Source organism: Sorghum bicolor, chromosome 9, assembly GCF_000003195.3.
Source record: "Sorghum bicolor cultivar BTx623 chromosome 9, Sorghum_bicolor_NCBIv3, whole genome shotgun sequence".
NCBI classification, from domain to species: Eukaryota; Viridiplantae; Streptophyta; class Magnoliopsida; order Poales; family Poaceae; genus Sorghum; species Sorghum bicolor.
Genome location: NC_012878.2, coordinates 4967813 through 4990311, shown reverse-complemented (window position 1 = coordinate 4990311; position 22499 = coordinate 4967813). Strand labels below are relative to the sequence as shown.

Here is a 22499-nt window from a genome sequence, read left to right as displayed (position 1 = left end):
GTGGGTGAGCATCTGACGCTAGGTGCGTCCAATGCCTCAGCGTCAGATGCATCCGGTGCGAACTCAAAGGTTTCTAAATCTTACTGAGTAGCATCCGGTGTGAGGTGGTGCGTCCGATGCGTGTTTCAGCTGTTCGGTGAGTTCTCAGTGACCGTTGAAGATCAACGGATCACATTTAAAGAGTGACACGTGGCAGAGATTTTACGCGTGTCGCAGACGAGCATCGGATGCTGGGCCACGTCCGATGGGCAAGCGTCAGAGCGTATGAAACCCCTAATTCTGCACCTAACGGCTAGCCCATAAGGGTAACATTATAATAGAAGGTGGTTGTGTTTGGGGATGGGGGGTTCTCTCTTGCACATATGAACACTTGAGGCATACTTTAAACTAGAGAACATCTCCTCCACTCATCTCCTTGCTTGATTGCTCATCCTAGTGAGAAAGAGTGAGATTCAAGTGCATTGCTTTGAGAGTTGCATCTAGTGTCACTTGATCCTTGAGTTTGCTGCGGATTTCTTGTTACTTTTGGGTGTTTCCTGACATCCTAGATGGCTTTGAGCAGCAGAGGTGTTGAGCTCGTGATTGGAGATTGTTTCGAGTCTCACCAAGTAATTTGTGAGGGGTTCTTGAGCCTTCCTCATGGGAGATCGTAATTAGCTACTCTAGTGGATTGCTCGTTGCTTGAAGAATTCCCATCTTGTGAGTGGATATGTGGTACCCACTGAGGATTTGATTTTGGATTACCAATTAGCTCGTAATCCATCAAGTAGGTGTATCGCCACAATAAGGATTAGTTTGTCGAGAAGCAAATGAACCTCCGTAAAAAAATCATGTGTCACCCCTTGCCGAGGATTTCATCTTGTTATTGTGATTGTGAGTGATTCCTGATTGTGCCTCTACTCTTCAATGTCGGTATAAGAATCCTCACTCTCTCCTTTACTTACTTGGTTACCTTGCTAGTTGTTTAGCTTGTGTAGCTTTATTTCCTTGTTTATGAGTAGAGTTTAGGGTTGCCTTCTCTTGTTGGCGTGGTTTATTTGGTTTATTGTTTAGCCTTGTACTAGACTTGTATAGGCGGCTTGCATAGCTCAGTAGTTCTACTGCTAGAATTGCTTCACTATTTATTCTACTAACAAACTTATTTAGTTAAATTTGTAGAAATTTAATTAGGCTATTCACCCCTCTAGCTATTTGGACCTTACAGAAGATCAGATCGTAGTCGAGCACAAAAAATGGCGAAAAATAGTGACACATTATGACAAATTACAAACAAAATAGATGATACAGACAAAATAGATGAATCCCAGAGGGCGCATAGAAGATTTGAGCCTCCATTCCCACTCCAAATCATAACAAATACTCCATGCTTTTTTCAGATCATAGAACCTTTCTAGAACACTAGAAAAACTAACAATGAGAGAGTGGAAGAGAGATAAGGAAAAAGTCTACATAACCCCCCCTAAACTATCTAGTGTGGATTACTTCACCTTCCAAACTATAAAACCTGATATTCTACCCCTTGAACTTTCAAAACCGATCAAATAACCCCTCAAGTGGTTTTGGATAGTGGTTTTGTTTTTTCTTTTTTATGTATTTCTGTTGAATCTTTGAAAAATCATAATAAATCTTAGAGAAATCATAAAATATAAAATCTAATCTTGTTGGACTCCACATGAGTAGATCTACACAGTGAACATATAATATGGTATACTTTAGTATAAAGTTTTTGCTATAGCTTTAGATCTATATTTTTTTTCTAATTAATTAGAATAATTTATATATGTAGTTTCTATCATTCAATTGTGGTAAAATTTTTATAGTGAGCTCATTATTGTATGCTGCAACTATGGTAAAAGTTTCGTATCCATTGGATCACGTATAACTTAGTTATAGATTTATTTAGCTTTATTCTTGTTAAATCTATGCTTTATTTATAACTAAGTTATATGTAATCCAATGAGTATAAAATTTTTACCATAGTTAAAGCATACAATAATGAGCCCACCATAAAAAATTTACCACAACTGGACCATTTGAACTACATATATGAATTATTCGAATTAGTTATGGAAAAACATAGATTTAAGGCTACAACAAAAACTCTGTACTAAAGTATACCATATTATATATTCACTGTGTAGATCTACTTATTAGAAGTCCAATGAAATTAAAATTTCCATTTTATGATTTTCTATGATTTATTATGATTTTTCAAAGATTTAGTGAAAATAAATAAAAAAGAAAAAGCAAAACCACCCTCCAAAACCACTCGAGGGGGTTGGGGGTTATTTGACCAGTTTTGAAAGTTTAGGGGGGTAGAATATCAGGTTTTATAGTTCGGAGGTTGAAGTAGTTCACCCTAGATAGTTTGGAGGATTATGTAGACTTTTTCTAGAGAGATAAGGGAGATGGGGGCTCTATCATCCTTATTACGAGGGCTATTACACATTTCTCATTTGCTTCTAGATATTTTGGAGCAAACCATCTAGTTATAGGGGCATTCTTGCCCTTTATAAGATAGCTTCGCCTCGACGCAAACTCCTCAATGCTGTCACGTGTCGTCCGTTTCTTCTTGGTGCCTTCATATGAGTTTTGAGGCCCAAACTCGCAAAACCTATCACCGATGGTTTTGAGGCCCAAACCACCAAACCGTCCGCGAGTAGCGTACTCCATGCGCGTCCCCTGCCACTCGACATGTGTCACCACCGTCCTCGATCGACCGGCGCCAAGTTCTCCTAAGCCTCACTCGACTCGCATGTCCGATGTCTTGACTTGGTCAACATGGTCACTCTCATGTACACATGTGCTTATCGATATCCCAGATGTCAGTCATGATGGCTGGTCACCCGGCCTCCTGTTCCCTTGGTCCAAGCCTCATGTCCGTCCTTTATCACTCTGGGTCTATCTGCACGGCACGTCTCTACTTGACATTCTCCTCGCTATCGACCACCGTCTCCGAGCTCCACATGTGCACACCACAAGCCAAGAGACATGTCGCACACCTAAATCATGCCATGGTTAGATAACACACTCAACTTAGGTCGTGGATCACCTTAACAAAATCACTCATCACAAATCGAACTGCAAGAGCACATTTCAACATTGTGTTCGCTCTATGTATCTGCTTGTAGAGCCAACCACATATCTTCACAAGTCACAAGGCCAGCTGACTGCATCCATAGATAAAACTAATCAAACACTTAGTCTATTTGTACTTGTCCAGGATACACGATATATGCAGCTCTACGGAATCTCATTGGAGAGACCAAACACATACTTATTTTTACCGGTGCGTGTGGATCTAAATTAGTTTAATATAGTGACAGAAGACACACAATACAGAGGGAGCACTTGCTTTTATTCTCTTTTGTGCAACTTCCTAGCTAGCTCTGCGTGAGACACGCATACACACGCTAAAAAAGCGATTGAAAAATAAAAACCTCAGCTTTTCTGTTGTCCTCAACTGGTACAGTTGCCTGCCTGCTCTCTCTCTCTAGTTATTTTTATTGTCACACACAGCACAGCCGCGCATCTCGATGACACTGAACGCACTAATTAAGTAAATAATACTACATTTATCTTTTGAGCCAGCGTTATTGGTGATGGCCCTTGTCACCTGCTTGTTCTTCTCCTTCCCCATCCAGCAGCTAGAGGAGTGGTGAAGACCTGTCTTGGCTTTCTCCTGCTTGAGCACGACTCAGATCAGATCAAGAACAGGCGCTGAATCTACCTAGCTAGGTGAGTCTTGCTACCAGCCTACGACACTCCACTCCCCCTTGTTGCCAACACAAAAAAATTAATCAGACCAAGCTGCTGCTCGCAGGGGCCATCCACACCGATCGAGCTTGCAGCCATGGAGCTGGTAACGGGGGTGATGGGGAGCCTTCTTCCCAAGCTAGGCGAGCTGCTCAAGGAGGAGTACGGCCTCCAGAAGGGTGTGAAGAAGAAGATCCAGTCTCTGTCACGGGAGCTCACGGTGGTGCACGTACGCCGTCCTCCGCAAGATCGGCGATGTGCCACCGGACCAGCTCGACGAGCTGGTCAGGCTGTGGACGAGTGAAGTCAGGGAGGCATCCTACGACATGGAAGACATCGTCGACACATTCCTGGTGCGCGTTCAAGACCCTGCGCATTCTACTGAGCCACACATGCTCCGTCGCCTCCGAAAGAAGGTGAGCAGACTGTTCAAGAAGAGCTGGGCTCGCCACAAGATCTCTTGCCTGATAGACGACATCAACGAGAAGCTTGAGGAAGTGGCAGCAAGGCGTGGTAGGTACACACTCGACAGCATTGTTGCCAACCCTGTAGCTGCAAATACCATCGACCCTCGCGTCCTGAATCTATACAAAACGGCGACGGAGCTTGTTGGCATCGAGGGACCAAGGGATGATCTCGTAAACATGCTGTCCCTAGGGGATGACGAAGTTGACCTGTCTGATAATAAGAAGATGAAGATTGTCTCTGTCGTTGGATTCGGAGGATTAGGCAAGACCACTCTTGCTAAGGCTGTCTATGACCACCTTAGACCACGTTTTGAATACCGGGCTTTTGTTACGGTGGGTCGGAATCCTGACATCAAGAAAGTCCTTAGAGACATTCTCATAGCCCTTAATGAGGAATCTTACACTTATTCCAAATTAATGGGTTTGGATGAAAATCAGCTCGTGCGGAAACTCAACGAATTCGTCAAGGAAAAGAGGTACGAGCTAGCTAGTACAATCACTGACTCAATGCTAAGTTATAGCCGCTTTTATGTTATATACATGCACAACTTATTCTTTACATCATTGTTCTACTAAAGAAAGGATGAAAAGGAGCGCACGGTTCTTTTAATAATAAGTCTTCAAAATACAATGTGCCGAATGATCTAAAAGAGCAGCACAACAAGTAATTTAGCGTTTTAAGCAAGAAACATAAGTAGCTATATGAAATATAAATCTATTTTCACTGTTAAACAGTGTGTATATCTTGTATGTCTATCACGTGATAGAGTTGTTGAGATATCTTGTGATAGGGGTTAGGAGTCCTAGATTGTAGGACAAGTTGATTAGTTTGTTTTCTAATTTGTTCTCAATCTGCTGTAACCGATTGCATCTGTAAGCGCCACGATGGGGGCTGTTCCCATCCTATTTAACACGTACCCGAGGTCCCTGGAGGGGCAACCTCGTTCTCTCAATTTGACATGGTATCAGAGCCATTCAACTCCACACGGAGAAAAACATCCATGGCGTTTCATCTCGCCTCGTCCTCCGCATTGTGTGCTGCTCCGTCCTACGGCTTCTCCGTGACCGAGAAGCTCGAGAGGAACAACTACAGGATCTGGAGGCTCCAGGTCACATCTGCGCTGAAGGGAGCTCAGATGATGTCCTTCCTGGACTCCACCAACAAACCACCAGCGCCACTTCTCCCCAAGAAGAATAAAGACGACGAAGATGAAGAGCAGAAGCCCAATCCTGACTACGAGTCATGGGTTGCCAAGGAACAGATGGTCCTCAGTTTCATCCTGACCTCTCTGGGCAAGGAGATCAGTGGGCAAATGCCCATTACGGTGGTCACGCCCGCCAAGGCATGGAAAGTCATCAAGGGGATGTTTGCATCCCAGTCGCGTGCTCGTGTCATGAGCACAAGGATGGCCCTGTCAACAACAACTAAGGGTGCATCCACCATAAGTGAGTATTTCGTTAAAATGAAAAGGTTAGACGATGAGATGGCTGCTGCAGGTCGGAAGTTGGAGGATGAGGAATTGGTCTCCTATATCCTCACCGGCCTTGATCAAGACTACGACTCAGTGGTGTCCGCGGTGGCGGCACGTGTCGAACCGATCTCAGTTGGGGAACTATTCACCCAATTGACATCGTTCGAGTCCAGGATGGAGATGAAGAACGGCGGGCCATACCAGTCGTCTGCCAATCTTGCAGCAAAGGGTGGCCGCGGCAACAACAACAACAACACCGGATTTCGTGGCGGAGGCCGTGGCAACGGCCGCAATATGTCCGGGCGCGGCAGAGGAGGTCGCAATGGTGCTCGTCCTGGTGGTGGCTTCCAAGCTGGCGTGTTCTGCCACCTTTGCGGCAAGGAAGGCCACACCGTTATCAAGTGCTTCAAGCGTTTTGACACCTCCTTCAGCGGACTAGCACACAAGTCGGCGTCATCTGCCATCACCTCATACGGAGTCGACTCCAACTGGTACCTGGATTCTGGATTCAGGTGCCACCGACCACATCACCTCGGAACTTGAGAAGCTGACAACCAGGGACAGATACAACGGTGGCGATCAGGTGCATGCCGCAAACGAGAATGGTATGAACATTACTCATATTGGCCATACTACTCTACGTACCCCATCTAGTCAAGTTCATGTCAAAAATATTCTTTGTGTGCCTAATGCTCATAAAAGTTTAGTTTCTGTCCATCAGCTCACTCGTGATAACAATGCTTATATTGAATTTTATCCCACTCATTTTTCCCTCAAGGATCAGTCGACGAAGAAAACCCTTCTTCAAGGCAGATGTGAAGAAGGCCTATATCCCTTGCTGTCATCATCTAGATCGTCACCAAATAAAGAAGCAAACGGCGCTGTCAAGTCTTCAGAGTCTCTGTGGCATCATAGACTAGGACACGCCTCGTTGCCCATAGTTAGGCAGGTGCTTAGTCGCAACAATATTTCCTTTGTCAAAGAGTCCAATAATCATGTGTGTAATCCCTGTCAACAAGGCAAGTGTCATCAGCTACCGTATCCCAGATCAACTAGTGTGTCTGCTAGTCCACTTGATCTCATTTTTTCTGATGTTTGGGGTCCAGCACCAGCTTCGGTTGGTCGCAATCAATATTATTTGAGTTTTATAGATGATCACAACAAAATTTGTGTGGGTTTATCTATTGCGTCATAAGTCACAAGTTTTTCAGTGCTTTCAAGATTTCCAGCAGCTAGTTGAAAGGAAATTTGATCAAAAAATCAAGGCCATACAAACCGATTGGGGTGGGGAGTATCAAGCCTTGAGTACATTCTTTAAGCGGGTTGGCATAACCCACTTAGTATCCTGCCCACACGCCCACCAGCAAAATGGCTCCGCTGAACGCAAACACCGACACATAGTAGAAGTCGGCCTATCTCTCCTAGCTCACTCCTCCATGCCTTTAAAATTCTGGGATGACGCCTTTCTTACAGCAGTATTTTTAATCAATAGGTTACCTTCAAAGGTCATAGATAATAACACGCCCTATTTTCGCCTTCTTGGACAGCAACCAGACTACAACACACTTCGATCTTTTGGTTGTGCATGTTGGCCGAATCTGAGGCCATTCAATGCACGGAAACTTGAGTACCGTTCCAAACAATGTGTCTTTCTTGGCTATAGTACTCAACACAAAGGGTACAAATGCCTAGATCCATCTCAAGGCCGTGTTTATGTGTCAAGGGTCCCGTTGTGTTTGATGAAAAAGTTTTCTCTTTTGCATCCATGCATCCTAACGCTGGTGCGCGACTTAGAGCTGAACTCAACCTTCTACCTGATATTCTCCTAAATCCATCTAATGATCCATCTAATGACTTTGGGGGCGTAAGAGTTAATGGTTCAATGTCGAGTTATGTTCCGTCTAATTCATCTAGTAGTGCAGGAAGTGCATCCTTACCTGCAGGCTTAATCCCTACTCAAGATCATGAAGCAACAAGCTCATATGGCGCAAAAGACAGGGGGTATTTGATGTGTTCCCCCACCGGAAGCAGCACACGAATCGAAGCCGATCGTCCTGCAGCTGCAAAGGCATCTGTCGGCGAAGCAGCTTCGGGATCGGCGTCAGGGCGGCAGCAGTCTTCGCCGGGATCACCTGCGGACGCAGACCCTGTGCTCCAGTTTGGTGAGCCTTGTGTGGCCGCACAGACGGATCCCGCGGCGCCGTCCGACGCAAATCACCAGGAGGATTTGCCGGCAGGATCTTCTGCCGCTCCGGGTGGATCTACTACGGCACTGACCCCAGGAGCTGATCGTGTGGCTCCTCCACCTGAACCTCGCCATCAGCACGGTACACGGCTACACAGTGGCATCGTCAAGCCCAAGGTGCGCACAGATGGCACTGTGCGTTGGGGCATGGTGTCCCAAGTGGCGTCAGAAGAACCTGCTACTGTCAGCGGAGCTCTGCACGACAAAAACTGGGCGTCGGCAATGCAAGCTGAGTATGATGCTCTGCAACGCAATCACACCTGGCGCCTGGTGCCCCGTCCACAAGGTAAAAACATTATAGATTGCAAGTAGATTTACAAAGTTAAACGCAGGGCGGATGGAACGATTGATCGCCATAAAGCACGGCTTGTTGCAAAAGGGTTCAAGCAACAATACGGTGTGGACTATGAGGACACGTTCAGTCCTGTAGTCAAGGCCGCGACTATTCGTTTGGTCTTGACTATTGCTGTGTCAAGAGGCTGGTCACTTCATCAGCTGGATGTCCAAAATGCGTTCTTACATGGTCTACTGGAAGAAGAAGTCTACATGAAACAACCTCCAGGGTATGTCAATCCACAGTATCCTGATTATGTTTACAGGTTGGATAAGGCCCTTTATGGCTTGAAGCAGGCCCCCAGAGCCTGGCATGCACGCCTATCTGGCAAGTTACAGTCCCTCGGCTTTACCCCTTCTAAGGCTGACACCTCCCTTTTTTACTATAATAAAAACAATCATAGTTTATTTGTCTTGGTTTATGTTGATGACATAATTGTGGCTAGCTCCTCACCGCAGGCTACTAGTGCTTTGTTGAAAGATTTGCAGGCAAATTTTGCATTAAAAGACCTGGGAGATTTACACTATTTTCTTGGCATTGAGGTGAAGAGAAAAGATGGGTCCTTGCTGTTATCTCAATCAAGGTATGCATCAGATATACTGAGTCGGTCAGGCATGAGTTCTTGCAAAGCAGTTGACACACCCTTGTCGAGTTCAGAGAAATTAAGCTTATCAGATGGAAGTAAACTCAGTGCTGATGATTCCACTCGGTATAGAAGTTTAGTTGGGGCCTTGCAATACCTTACTTTAACACGACCTGACATTAGTTTTGCTGTTAACAAAGTATGTCAGTTCCTACATGCACCTACCTCAGTTCATTGGAGTGCAGCTAAGCGAATACTTCGGTATGTTAAAGGCACGATTGATCTTGGGTTAAGGATACGTCCATCTAAATCCGTGTTGGTCGTCAGTGCTTTCTCTGATGCTGATTGGGCAGGGAATGTTGATGACAGGAGATCAACAGGGGGCTTTGCAGTGTTTCTGGGAAGTAACTTGATCTCCTGGACTGCTAGGAAGCAGCCTACTGTCTCTAGATCCAGTACAGAGGCTGAATACAAGGCCTTGGCAAATGCCACTGCTGAAATGATGTTGATTCAGAAATTACTACAGGAACTTGGTGTTCAACATCCTTCTGCGGCCTTGTTATGGTGTGATAACTTAGGTGCCAAGTATGTTTCTGAAAATCCAATTTTTCATGCCAGAACCAAACACATAGAAATTGACTTCCATTTTGTTCGAGAGAGGGTAGCGCAAAAACTGTTGGATATCAAGATTCATCAATTCCGGAGATCAGGTGGCGGATGGATTTACCAAAGCCTTGCCAGTCTTCAAATTTCGGAAATTTAGAAACAATCTCAACCTTGTTAACACTAGTGGCTGAGATTGAGGGGGTATGTTAAACAGTGTGTATATCTTGTATGTCTATCACGTGATAGAGTTGTTGAGATATCTTGTGATAGGGGTTAGGAGTCCTAGATTGTAGGACAAGTTGATTAGTTTGTTTTCTAATTTGTTCTCAATCTGTTGTAACCGATTGTATCTGTAAGCGCCACGACGGGGGCTGTTCCCATCCTATTTAACACGTACCCGAGGTCCCTGGAGGGGCAACCTCGTTCTCTCAATTTGACATTCACAACCGGTTGTGCGCTAATATCTACCCACTCAATTGCATGCAAGCCAAACCTGTATGGTTAGTTGTTGGTTAGGATCTTTATATATGGTAGAACCTGTATGCATAGTGTAAACATGTGTGTTGTGTTCAGAAGTCAAAGTGACGAAGTGTGTGTCCATGCCAGCGTTTGTAGTTGCGAACACAAGGTTGAGAAGTACCCTTGTGGTACGTTTTGTGATGAGTGATTGTCAACGTGATTCACGAATAGGTTGAGTTTGTGACTAACATTACCATGGCGAAAGCTATATGTGCGACATGTCTCTTGGCTTTTGGTGTTCAGCTGTGGAGCTCGGAGGCGGTGGTCGACGACGAGGTGAAGGTCAAGTAAAGACGTGCCGTGCCGATGGACCTGGAGCGGTGAAGGACGGACGTGAGGCTTGGACTGACGGATCAGGAGGCTGGGTGACCAGCCGCAGTGGCTGACATCTGGAACATCGACAAGTGCAAGTGTACATGGGAGTGACTGTGTTGACCAAGTAAGACGGCGAACGCGAGTCGAGCGAGGCTCAGGAGGACTTGGCGGGCCGACTGGTCGAGGACGACGACGACACGTGTCGAGTGGCGGGAAAGCGTATGGAGTACGCTACTCGCGGCGGGTTTCACGGGTTTGGGCCTCAAAACCCGGGCAGAGGTCCCGATGCGGACGGATGGCACGTGGCGGCATCGGTGAGATCGCTTCGGAGCGAGGCTACCGGTGAGGAGGCGCGGTGGCCGTCAGATTTAGGTCATGTCGAGTTGGACTAGAATGCCTCTGGGGCTAGCTAGTTCGCTCAAAAAATATCTAGGGGCCTTTGAGGACTATGTAATATGTTTGGTAAATAAGGAGAAGGAGCCCCTCATCTCCCTCACCTCTCCTATCTTCATTTCTGAGTCATCTTTTAGGGTATCCTTCCTTTAGAGTTCCTGGGTATCCTTAGAGTTCCTGGGTAAGTGAGGTCAACAATTTTTGTTTTGTATCTGTGTAATCCGGTTGTGAACCTGTGGTTTTTATTGGAAGAGAGGCCTTAACCTCTCGGTGTCCTCTGGGATTAAATTTGTGGTGCTGGAGTTTTGTTCATGGCCGAGTTACTGTTCATCCGTTTCCCCCTTTCTTGATTCATGTTAGTATTGAGTTTTCTTTTGGGTTGTGTTTGGTCAGATTGATGCTTTATCGAGTGATGGACAAGATCACCAAGTGATTTGGGCTAATTCCACTTGTGCATCAAGATACAAGCAGATTTGCGTTTTGGGAGGAAAACTCGTTCTTGTCTACGGTTTGAATTTTTCCCAGAGTTTTAGATTAATTCCAGGCGATGACTTCTTAGGGATAGATTCGTAGCAAGTCGAATTTCTCTCTTGCAATTTTTGGGATTTTTCTATTGAAGTTTGGATAAGTTTCTGCTGAATTTTCTTGGAGCCTCTTTTCTGTCTGTTCTTGTCTGAGCAGCAGCTCTGCTGGTTCGTGTTCCAGGATGGGGTACAGGAGCAGTACTACAAACGCCTAGTGCTGAGTGCTATGCTTGTTCTCTTGAGCGGTGATTGTTCCTGGCCCTTAGATCAATTTGTTGCTGTTGTGTCTTTCGTATCTCGCTGATCTTGCGTGAAGGCAAGGTGCTGCAGCGGCTCCTACCGGCGCTTGGACCGATGGCCTTTGGTGAAGTGCAGAGCAGTGTTTTTGCATCGTTAATTCTCTGAGTCAAGTTCGTCCAGGTCTTTCAGCTTGTGTTCGTTTCTATTCAACAGGTATCAAAGCAGTGCTTGTGTTGTTTTTTGCAGATCAATTGTTTCAGGTTGTTCTTGTTCCAGGAGCTTGTGCCCACAGAACATCAATTTCAGGTGTAGCATCTCACGTGTTTGATTTCTTTCTCTGCTTCCTGGATTCATTCTTGTTTAGCTCTAAGCAGTTTATCGATGGAGACATGTATGTAGGTATTTGCTCTCTGTGCGTTGCTTGCCCAGCACGGTAGCACACCAAAGCAGGTGCTTGCCCGAGGAGCCCAAATGGCTAGTTCGTGTGTGTGCTCAGCTTTCTGAAGAACGGTTTTTCTTTTCTGTCTTACTGAACAAATGCTATCAGCTTTCTCGCAGCTTGTGAATTTGGTGACCGTATTTTGAGCTGTCACTCTTATCTACAGGAAGCACTCTGTCAATTTTTTAGGGGATTTTCTGTCTAAATTTTTCTGGCCTGGATTTAGTGTTTTGCGTCTGATTTTGTCATTTGAGCTTCGAATCGTGTTTCGTCTGTTGCGTTGCTTTTCTGCCGTTCTAAAGAATCATTCTAGGTACTTTTGTCACAAGTTGACTAGAGTATTTTGGTCTCGGCAAGTTGCTTGGGTTTGGCGATGATTTTGGGACAGTGGCCAAATATTTTTGAGAGAAAAATTTGAGGCTCCCATTCACGCCCCCTCTGGTCGCCGTTTTCGGTCCTTCAGTAGTCGCCCCCAACAAATGTTAGAAATAAATGGTTGTCTTGTCCCTATCATCAACAGATACGGAGTATGTATTAGGATGGTAAGGCTTACGGGAAGGGTAAGGTTGCGGGCTACAATCCTAGAAAAACCACATGACGTTGATGCATGAGACGTGGCCATGGGTTCTTCGTTGTTTACTGAATACTGAATAGGATATCCAACTCTAAATATAGTAAGAACATAACGAGAGATGTTGATATAGGAATTAAAAACTTCAGTACATGACGTCTTCTGTTTTTATTTACTATATTTCTGGTGTTATCTTGTAAATATGCAGGTGTTTCATTGTCATTGATGATATATGGGACAAGGAATCATGGAAATTTATCAAATGTGCAATGCAAGAAACTAATCATCAAAGTAGACTTGTGATTACTACTCGTATTTCTGAAGTTGCCACATTTGCCTGCGAAGCTTACAAAATACAGCCACTTTCTCATGATAACTCTAAAAATTTATTGTACGCAAGAATAGCTGATGGTGAAGGAAAGTATATTGATAGTCCTTCTGCTGAGGCATGTGAAAAAGTTCTGAAGAAATGTGATGGTGTGCCACTAGCTATCATTACAATAGCCAGTTTGTTGGCCAACAAACCAAGGGAGGATTGGTCTGAGGTCTACAACTCAATTGGTTTTGGGCGTAAAGGCAATAATGATGATGTAGAAAATACAAGAAAAATTTTGTCTTTCAGCTACTATGATCTGCCTTCACATCTAAAGACTTGCTTGTTGTATCTAAGTATATTTCCAGAAGATCATGTGATAGGGAAAAATAGTTTGATATGGATGTGGATAGCTGAAGGTTTCATCTCTGAGGAACAAGCAGAAGCAGCAGGGGTTGGACTATTTGAGCTCGGGGAAAGGTACTTCAATGAATTGATAAATAGAAACATGATCCAGCCACAGGAGAGAGACTATTCAGGGTACATAAATGCATGCTCTGTTCATGATATGGTTCTCGATTTCATACATCAATTGTCGAGTGAAGAAAATTTTGTCACTGTATTGAATGGTGGTGAGCGACAGAAACTTCAGGGGAGCATTTCTCGCAGGTTGGCCCTAGAGTGTGTTGAAGAGCACAAAATTGGTCAGCTGGCTAACATCGATGTGGAGAAAGTGAGATCCATCTTTGCTAGTGACTGTGGTTTTGGTTCATTATGCCCACGCCTCCCATTTCTACGGTTAGTAGAAATTGTATTGTGTTCTGTTTACCAAGAACCCGAAAAAGATGTGTTGCATCATCTTGGGAGTTTAGTTTACTTGAGGTACCTCAAACTAGAGAATCCAAGAATCACTGAGCTGCCTAGGGAGGTAAGATTTCTGAGGTTTCTGCAAACACTGGATTTATGGAACAGCGGTATAGTGGAGCTGCCTGAGGAGGTGGGACTTCTGACGCAACTTGTTTGCCTACGACTACCATGTTATGTGTATGGTGTGATCGGTAAGCTGACATCATTGCAAGAGCTGTGTGTACGGTGTAAAAATGAAGGTGATACAGTGCAGTTTGTGAAGGAGCTGGATCTGCTGAGGGAACTGAAGGTGCTCGATGCTCGGATTCGGACTGATGTTATGTGTCAGAGCATCGAGAGTGCTTTGCTAGAGTCCCTGGGTCGTCTGCACAATATCAAGGAACTTCAAATCTATTGTACCTCCTATTCGGCTCCTGATAGGGCGAACTGTGATGCAGGATGGGTCTCCTGTCGGCAGCTCCGTCTCCTGAATTTGGAGAACTGCTTGGTGTTCTCTAGACTGCCGGCATGGATTAACTCGTCGCTTTCTCCAAACCTCTCCTATCTGGATGTGAAAGTGGTAGCTGTGAAAGACCAGGACATGGAAACCCTTGCCAAGTTGCCAGAGCTCAGTTGCCTCATACTGCGTTTTAGTTACACCAAGTCAGTAGTTAGCATAAAGATTCGTACTGATGAAGGTGTTGTCTACTTTCGCAAGTTGAGATTTTTAAAGATACTCGGTCCACCTATCTGGTTTGATCTGCGCGGCAGCGAGTGCAACAACAGCAGGATAGCATCATCTAATAATGCTATCATGCCAAGTCTTGAATCCCTTGAGTTTCAAGTCCGTGTGCGGTCTCTAAAAGATGAGAACCTGCACCTTGGTTTTGACAAGATGCTTGGCTTCCAGAACATTGGAACAAGTTCGCTCCAGAGAGTCACAGCCGAAGTGGATTGTGAGGATGCCCGTATCTGTGAGGTGGACGAAGCGGAGGCTGCTTTGAAGCATGCGGCCACAGTCCATCCAAAACATCCCACCCTTCTAAGCAGGAGGATAAATGAAGGAGAAATGTTGTCACGCTACCAAGAGGTATGAACTGATCGTGCTTTCAAACGCTAGCTACTGCCTCCAAATTCCTGTTAACTGTTAATTCTTTGCAATAGCCACAAAAAAAAAGTTTATTTATCTCAAATCCACACCCACGCGTCAATTGGCGCAGTAGTGAAGGTAGTAGTTATGGATAATAAAGTGAGCATTAAACGTGAATCTGTCATCCCCAATTTCTGTGAATCTAGCTAGCTAGCTGCTGCTAGTTTCCCTTCCTATATCCCAAAATAGATATCTTTCTTACTTCCTGAGATGTCAAACCAGGGACGAAGCCAGCATTGGGGCTAGGGGGGCTCCAGCCCTCCCTACCGCTGCTGGGCCAGTGGAATTTTTAGTGCTCTCCTTCTAATATATATATATATATATATATATATATATATATATATATATATATATATATATATATATAACCCTAGGTGTAGAATACTATTCTACACCGAACTGTTATACTGAGGAAAATTCAGTATCGTTCAGTATTTATTTTTCAGTATTTCATGGTCCTGGGTGTTGGACAGGATGATACTGAAGGTTCTCCAGTATTGCTCAGTATTTTTTCTACTCAGTTTTGACTTGAGGTATAGAATAATACTCTACACCTAGGGTGTAGAATAGCGTTGCCGTATATATACACAAGTGCTATTCTACACCCTAGGTGTAGAATACTATTCTACACCGAACTGTTATACTGAGGAAAATAAATTCAGTATCGTTCAGTATTCATTTTTCAGTATTGTTCAGTATTTCATGGTCCCGGGTGTTGGACAGGATGATACTGAAGGTTCTCCAGTATTGCTCAGTATTTTTTCTACTCAGTTTTGACTTGCGGTGTAGAATAATATTCTACACCTAGGGTGTAGAATACTATTCTACACCGAACTGTTATACTGAGGAAAATTCAGAGTATTTATTTTTCAGTATTGTTCAGTATTTCATGGCCCTGGGTGTTAAACAGGATGATACTGAAGGTTCTCCAGTATTGCTCAGTATTTTTTTCTACTCAGTTTTGACTTGCGGTGTAGAATAATATTCTACACCTAGGGTGTAGAATAGCGTATACCCTAAACCATGAAATACTGAACAATACTGAAAAATAAATACTGAACGATACTGAATTTTCCTCAGTATAACAGTTCGGTGTAGAATAGTATTCTACACCTAAGGTTAAGGTGTAGAATAGCACTTTTATATATATATATATATATATATAGAGCAATGTTAGGAAGATGGACTAACGATGAGTGAGTGGCCTATGCTGGTGGCGTCAAGTGTGGGAAAGGGAAAATTGAATAATGAATTGGTAGAAATTTAGAACTTTTGGTAGGGGTATGGGAAAGAGAGGCCACTTTTGGATGGTTTGGTGCAATTTTGGTCAGAAACGTGAATTCAACCAAACAAATTCAGCCGATACAAAAATTTATCAGACCCTAATAGAAAAGAAGATGTTTAGGAATTTTGATGAAATTTCACCTAAATTGTGATTGTTTGTATGCTAGTTGCCGCTATAAAGTAATCTTAATTTTCTTAAAGAATGAGACTGAACTATGAAAAAAAATAAGTGTTTTTTAATCAAATACTTTTACAAATACGTTTTTTAACATTGGAGAATTTTTTTTTGAAACTGCCACTCAAAAAGGGAATTACTATTTTCTAGTTGTATGTGAGTTAAAGACAAGTCAATCCTTACAACTTCTGTATGAAAATATATTTATTTTCTAACAGTATCAAACAAATGGTAGGCATGTTTGGAAATGAGCAGAGCCCCTGAGTTAGTAACCCAGGCATGGAAGTCGGCAGACATCGTTGGCTCAGAAAATATTCAAATACTGCGTATGCCAGATCCGGAAGCATCTCCAAACAAAGTATGTTCAACAACGTTTGCATATACATCTTCTATTAGATGCAAGTATATATTGATGTGCTTATGATTTTGATGACATAGCACACACCGATTGGTTCGGTAGAATTTAACTGTTGTAGTCATATTCAGAGCAGTGTATAATTCTGATAAGCATTGTGTTTTATTTGTTTTCTTCATAGGTTATGCGCTTGCTGTACAAAGATAATGGGATGGAACTTTTGGCTCTCTGCTCCAATGCTGTTCATAAGCTGTGGAAATGGGAGCAGAGTGACAAGAATCCACGTGGCGAGGTTAGACAAGACCACTAGCTTATTTTGATTTCAACACTGCAGTTCTGTTTGGTTGTTTCCTGAAAACCATCCATCACTACTTTGGTTAGTTGTCCAAATCTGTTCCACCTGTATTATGGCAACCGGAAAATGGCATTCTAATGACAAACGACACTACTAATGACAACAACCCTGAAGAAGCAACAGCCTGCACTGCACTATCCAAAGATGACAGCTATCTAGTTTCTGCTTCTGGTTGCAGAGTCTCGTTGTTCAACATGAAGACATTCAAGGTATGTCTTTTCCAGTTGTCTATAACAATAATTAGTTAATTCCATAATTTATCTCTTACAAATCATCCATGACTACCTCTGTAAAACTTTTATTTCATAGTTGCACCATGGCCTTTCTTTGGCTTCACTAATTTCGTGGAATCTCTCGTAGGTCATGGCTACTTTCATGGCACCTCCACCTGCTGCAACTTTCCTTGCATTCTACCAGCAAAGAGGCTTTATCTTCATTTTTATTGGAACAGAGGACTCTTCAATTAAATTATACAATGTCCATAATCGTGAATTAGGGGATGATAAAGTGAGTATTAAACGTGAATCTGTCATCCCCAATTTCTGTGAATCTTAGAGTATTGGCATAACTCATCATATATGGTTCTCACTGGAAATACAGTAGTCTATAGGTTCTCTTTCAGACATACTCCCCTAATCTTTTACTTATGCATCAGGATACCATGAGATTGTAAATGTTGTTTTACAAATGTTCTTTTTGACATAACAAATTAGGTACTTTTTGTGGACTTTGAGGAGATACCACAAGGTACACATATCCCATCACAGGTTTGTGGTATCTCCCAGCAACACTATGAAGAGTAGTAAGTACCTTGTGTACTGTTATGACCCAAAAAAACATCACAAATCAAAAATATATTGTTAGCTCGAGATTTGATTAATTATAATTGATTCTCCCTATGTGGAACATTATGCTTAATGTACTAATTACGATTTAGTTAATATTTAACATCGATGTGGCAAATATTGGCTTATCTTAACCGAACTGCGTATGTTCAGGTTGTGCTCAAGGGTCATCGGATAAAGATAACTGGACTAGCAATTTCACGTTCCAAGAAGTTGCTTGTATGTTCTAGTGCTGATGCTCAGGTGTGAATTTAATATATATCAAAAAAATGGACTAGCAATTTGGTCATTTTTATCAAAAAAAAAATGTTATATGCGTTGCATTTCATACTGTTCTTTTTATACCACAAAAATAATTTTGGGAGACAGTCTCTCTGATTAATAGAGAGCGGCACATCTAGAGACTGCCTCCATAAATGGTCCACTAGTCTCAAGAAAATTTATGCTTCTAAAAATCATTTATAAAGGCGGGCGTCCCAGAAGGGACCAGCTCTGAAAATCAGCGATTAACGGATACGGTTGCCTTAGGACATCCGTCTTTATAAATCAATTTTTAGAGATGGACATCTTAAGATACATGTCTCTAAAAATCTCTATTAAAAGAGTTGGGCCTTCTACCCGTTCATCTCTAGAAATTGATTTCTAGAGTTGGACATCTTAAGATGCCAGTCCGTATAAGTAGTTACATTCGAAAATAATTGATAACTTTTTCATATGAACTCAGGTGAAGACAAATTTTATATTAAAGTTATAGCCCTCAATGGAATCTACAACTTTGTTGTGGACAATTTTTTATCTGAAACTGTTTAAAGACCTAAAATATTTTTTAAGTTAACATAATTTAAATTTGAAATTTACAACTTTCAAGCCACCTCGAATATTGACATTCTCATAACAAAATTGTAGTTCTCATAACAAATTTGTAGTCAAAAAGGTTTTGATTTAAGTCATTTAGAGTCCTAAATATATGAAACTCCAATTTTAGACTTTGTAAACAACCTCGAATGCTCACAAAGTTAATAACAAATTTGTAGTGGCTAACCAGATCTACATGTCTATTGTTGATAAGTTTTAGATTTAATGTTTGTTAATGTCTAAAATATTTTTTAAAATTCACATATTCCGATGTTCAATTGTTTGAATTTGCTCAAGCGATCCTAGATGGAGACACTTCTTATACCAAAGTTATAGTACTTGATAAGATTTAAAACTTTATAGTTAATACTTTTTCATTTGAGTTCATTTAGTAGCCAAAATATTTAATAGAAGATTGCATAATGTGATATAAAAAGATAGCATCATATATAGTCATAAATGATCCTGTGGGGTAGTGGTAGATAAGCGTTGTGCCCGATTAGCACTGACTATTTGACATAGGAAGATTCATTGTCCTTCTCTCAAAATCAATTTTGGTCGCCTCTGAAAATCCTTTGTGCAGCAGTGTTTAGTCCATTTGCTAAACGATATAAAGATCTTGAAATATAGTGTTGATTGCAAGAAAACTTGTCACTGTGGGTCTAAAGCCAGCATCATCGGATCCGGCATAGAGTAATTGATAGTGACGGGGCTTGCCTGTCAATGCCAGTCCTAGATCTAGTACAGTCTTGATTGCAAGAACACTTGTCGCTATGGTTCTAAAGCCGGCATCACTGTCGGAATTGGATCCGGCATAGAGTAATCGTGAGTAACGGGGCTTGCCTATCAAGGCCAGTCCTAGATCTGGTAGTGATAGAATGATATCATTGCTGGATATAGCCATCAATCGGCAATGGTAATCTATAATATCTGAGCTACGCAACACTTATGAGTATATATACATTGATGCTATTCTTTTAACTACACATTTATGAATTTTATATTGCATATTTGACACTATAAGCAATCTTAAATAAAAAGCTTGTCAACCCCAAAGTTGTAGATCTCAACGAGTACTGTAGCTTTGATGTCGGCCTGTCTTCATTCGATATTGTCAACCATCTCAAATCTAATCCAAGAACTTATATTGAATATTGGACAAACAAACTTTTTGTGTAAAGTTTGTCTCCTTGAACTTTTTGTGTAAACTTTTTGTCTTCATTCGATATTGAATATTGAATATTGGACAAACAAGCTGTCAACTATGAAATTTATGATCTCCTTGAACTCAACAACTTTTTGTGTAAAGTTTGTCTTGATCTGACTTTGTATACTTTGTCCAAAACAAGTGATTCATAGCTACAAAGTGACAACAAACCAGCAAAGGAAAATTACTACCTATCATTGTCAGTATGAATCGCTATGTTGTAGCAACAAATCGGTGATATTATCATTTTTGGTTCTAAAGCAACCGGCAGTGATAGTCTGACAGTGACTGCAAGTTATGTAGTAGTGTATGTATATTGTATTTGTTTGCTTCTAAAACATTGTCTTTTCTTGTTTGCAATGAAATGAAACTAAATTGCAGCTATGTGTTTGGGGCTTGGAAGATGGGGAGATGGTGACATCGAGATACATCAGACCTCCATCTAATCTTTCTGGTGCTTTAGTTGGTGATACAATGATACAATTTCACTATGATGAAATACATCTTTTAGTAGTTCATGAGAGCCAGTTGTCAATCTATGATTGGCAACTAGAGTGCTTGTGCTCGGTAAGTCATTGACATTTCTGTAACAACATATATTTCCATCTCTTACTTATGTGTTCTTGACTAACATATTACATGATTTACATCATGCCTGTAGATTGCCCCTAATCATAGTGATGCATTGTAATAAACATGTTACACGCAGATAATTAACCTTTCGTAACTTGATAATGTAGTGGTTCCCGAGAGATGCACTCCCTGCTCCAATTTCGAGTGCGGTATACTCACTTGGTTGTTTGTTGGTCTATGCTGGATTTCGTGATGGTGCAATTGGAATATTTGAGGCAGAATCTCTTACGTTGCAATGCAGGATAGCACCCTCTGCCTACATACCATCTTCAATATCCAGGTACCGTAGAGTTTCAAGCAGTTCCTATTTTTTCGTGGAGTGGCAGTTTCAATTCTGGTAACCAATGTCTTGTTTTTTTTGCTGTCTCTCTTGTTCCCAGCGGTAGTGAAACTGTCTATCCTACAGTTGTCGCTACGCATCCCTGGAAACCTAACCAGATCGCAGTGGGCATGAGCGATGGTGCAGTTCATGTGTTGGAGCCATTGCATACAGATGATGGACAAGTGGAGAGCGATGCCTCCTCAGAAGGACGTCCACTCAGTAATGTCAGCAGCAGCAATGGTGAAAGCCAACTAGACGTCTGATCGACCAACAAGTTTACATTGCAATGCTTGCTTGGCCTAAGATGATAGACTGAGTTAACATAGTCGGCTTCGCTACTAGATGTATTTTCAGTCAAAGGGGACTGGTTGTTTATGCACCCACCATCCAGATGCGTGTACAGCATCTGTTGCTACATCTCCTCGAGATCTACATATCTAAGACTAGCGTTTTCAAGTCATTGAGGACTTGTTAATTATTTGTAATATCCAGGTTGCTAGTGGGTGAGACATTTCCCATACTCATCTCTTATTTTTGTTCAGAAGACATAATTGGATGGTGAACAATGTATTCTAATTAACCTTACAGAGACACGCATTACAGAGGAAGCACTTACTTCTCTTTTGTGCAACTTCCTAGCTCTGCGTGAGACAAGCACACACACGCTAATAAAGCGATTGGAAAATGAAAAGCTCAGCTTTTCTCTTGTCGTCAACTGGCGCTCTCTCTCTCTCTCTCTGGTTATTTTTATTTTCACACACACACACACACACAGAGCCCACGCGGTCTTCAGCTTTGCATCTCGATGACATGACACTGAACGCACTAACTAATAATATATTTGTCTTTTGTTGAGCCACCATTTATTGGTGATGGCCCCTGTCACCTGCCACCATTATCTGTCCGGATTCAGCCCGGACTAGCTCAGACCAAGAACGAGCGCGTGCATCTAGCAACCATGAGTGGTGAGTGGTTACATAGCAAGGCCCGTGAGCTGAGCTGTTCTGCTGTGTGCTGTGCAGGCTAGGCACACTACACTACAGCGCTGCGCTGATAACCGATAGACATTCGGCTGGGCTGGGGGCACCGTGCCCAGCGGACATGTTCGTGCATGTGACCTGTTCCGGCCTCGATCGCCGTCGGTGAGCTTCGAGTACACCCGGAGGGAGGCAACCTCGCCTGCAGTACGCGAGACGATGGAGACCTCAAGCCGACATGGCCGTGACTCCATCGTTCCGTCCTTTGCAAGACCTCGTTTAGGATCAGGTCAACTCTACCGTCAAGGAGCAAAATCTTACTATTTCTAGTATAGACACCACGTTACCAGACAAGCTAAGGGCCTGTTTAGATTTGATCATTTGAAATTTTTTGGTCCAAAGAGAAAAAATTGTGGAATTAGGGTCTGGAAACTAAACAGGGCCAAAAAATTTTAGGGCCAAAAATTTTGGGCTGCAATTATACACGCACTCACATGAAAGCCCACCAATGACAACTGTAACTGTATGCAGCCCAATTTGTGTCAGAAAAAAAATTTACCAAACTAAACACCTAAAATTTTTCGCGTGCGTCAGACTTTTGAGCTAGAGTTCTGACCACAAAAAATTTTATCACTTTGGCCAAAAAATTTCAAATCTAAATAGAGCCTAAGAAAAAAAGTTAACCTTAGAATTAGTTATTACTAATTAGAGGCCCCGA

The 22499-nt window shown here is 42.5% G+C and overlaps 1 pseudogene; it reads left to right on the top strand.

The window, feature by feature from the left end:
- LOC8076008 lies at positions 3561-21425 on the top strand (annotated as a pseudogene).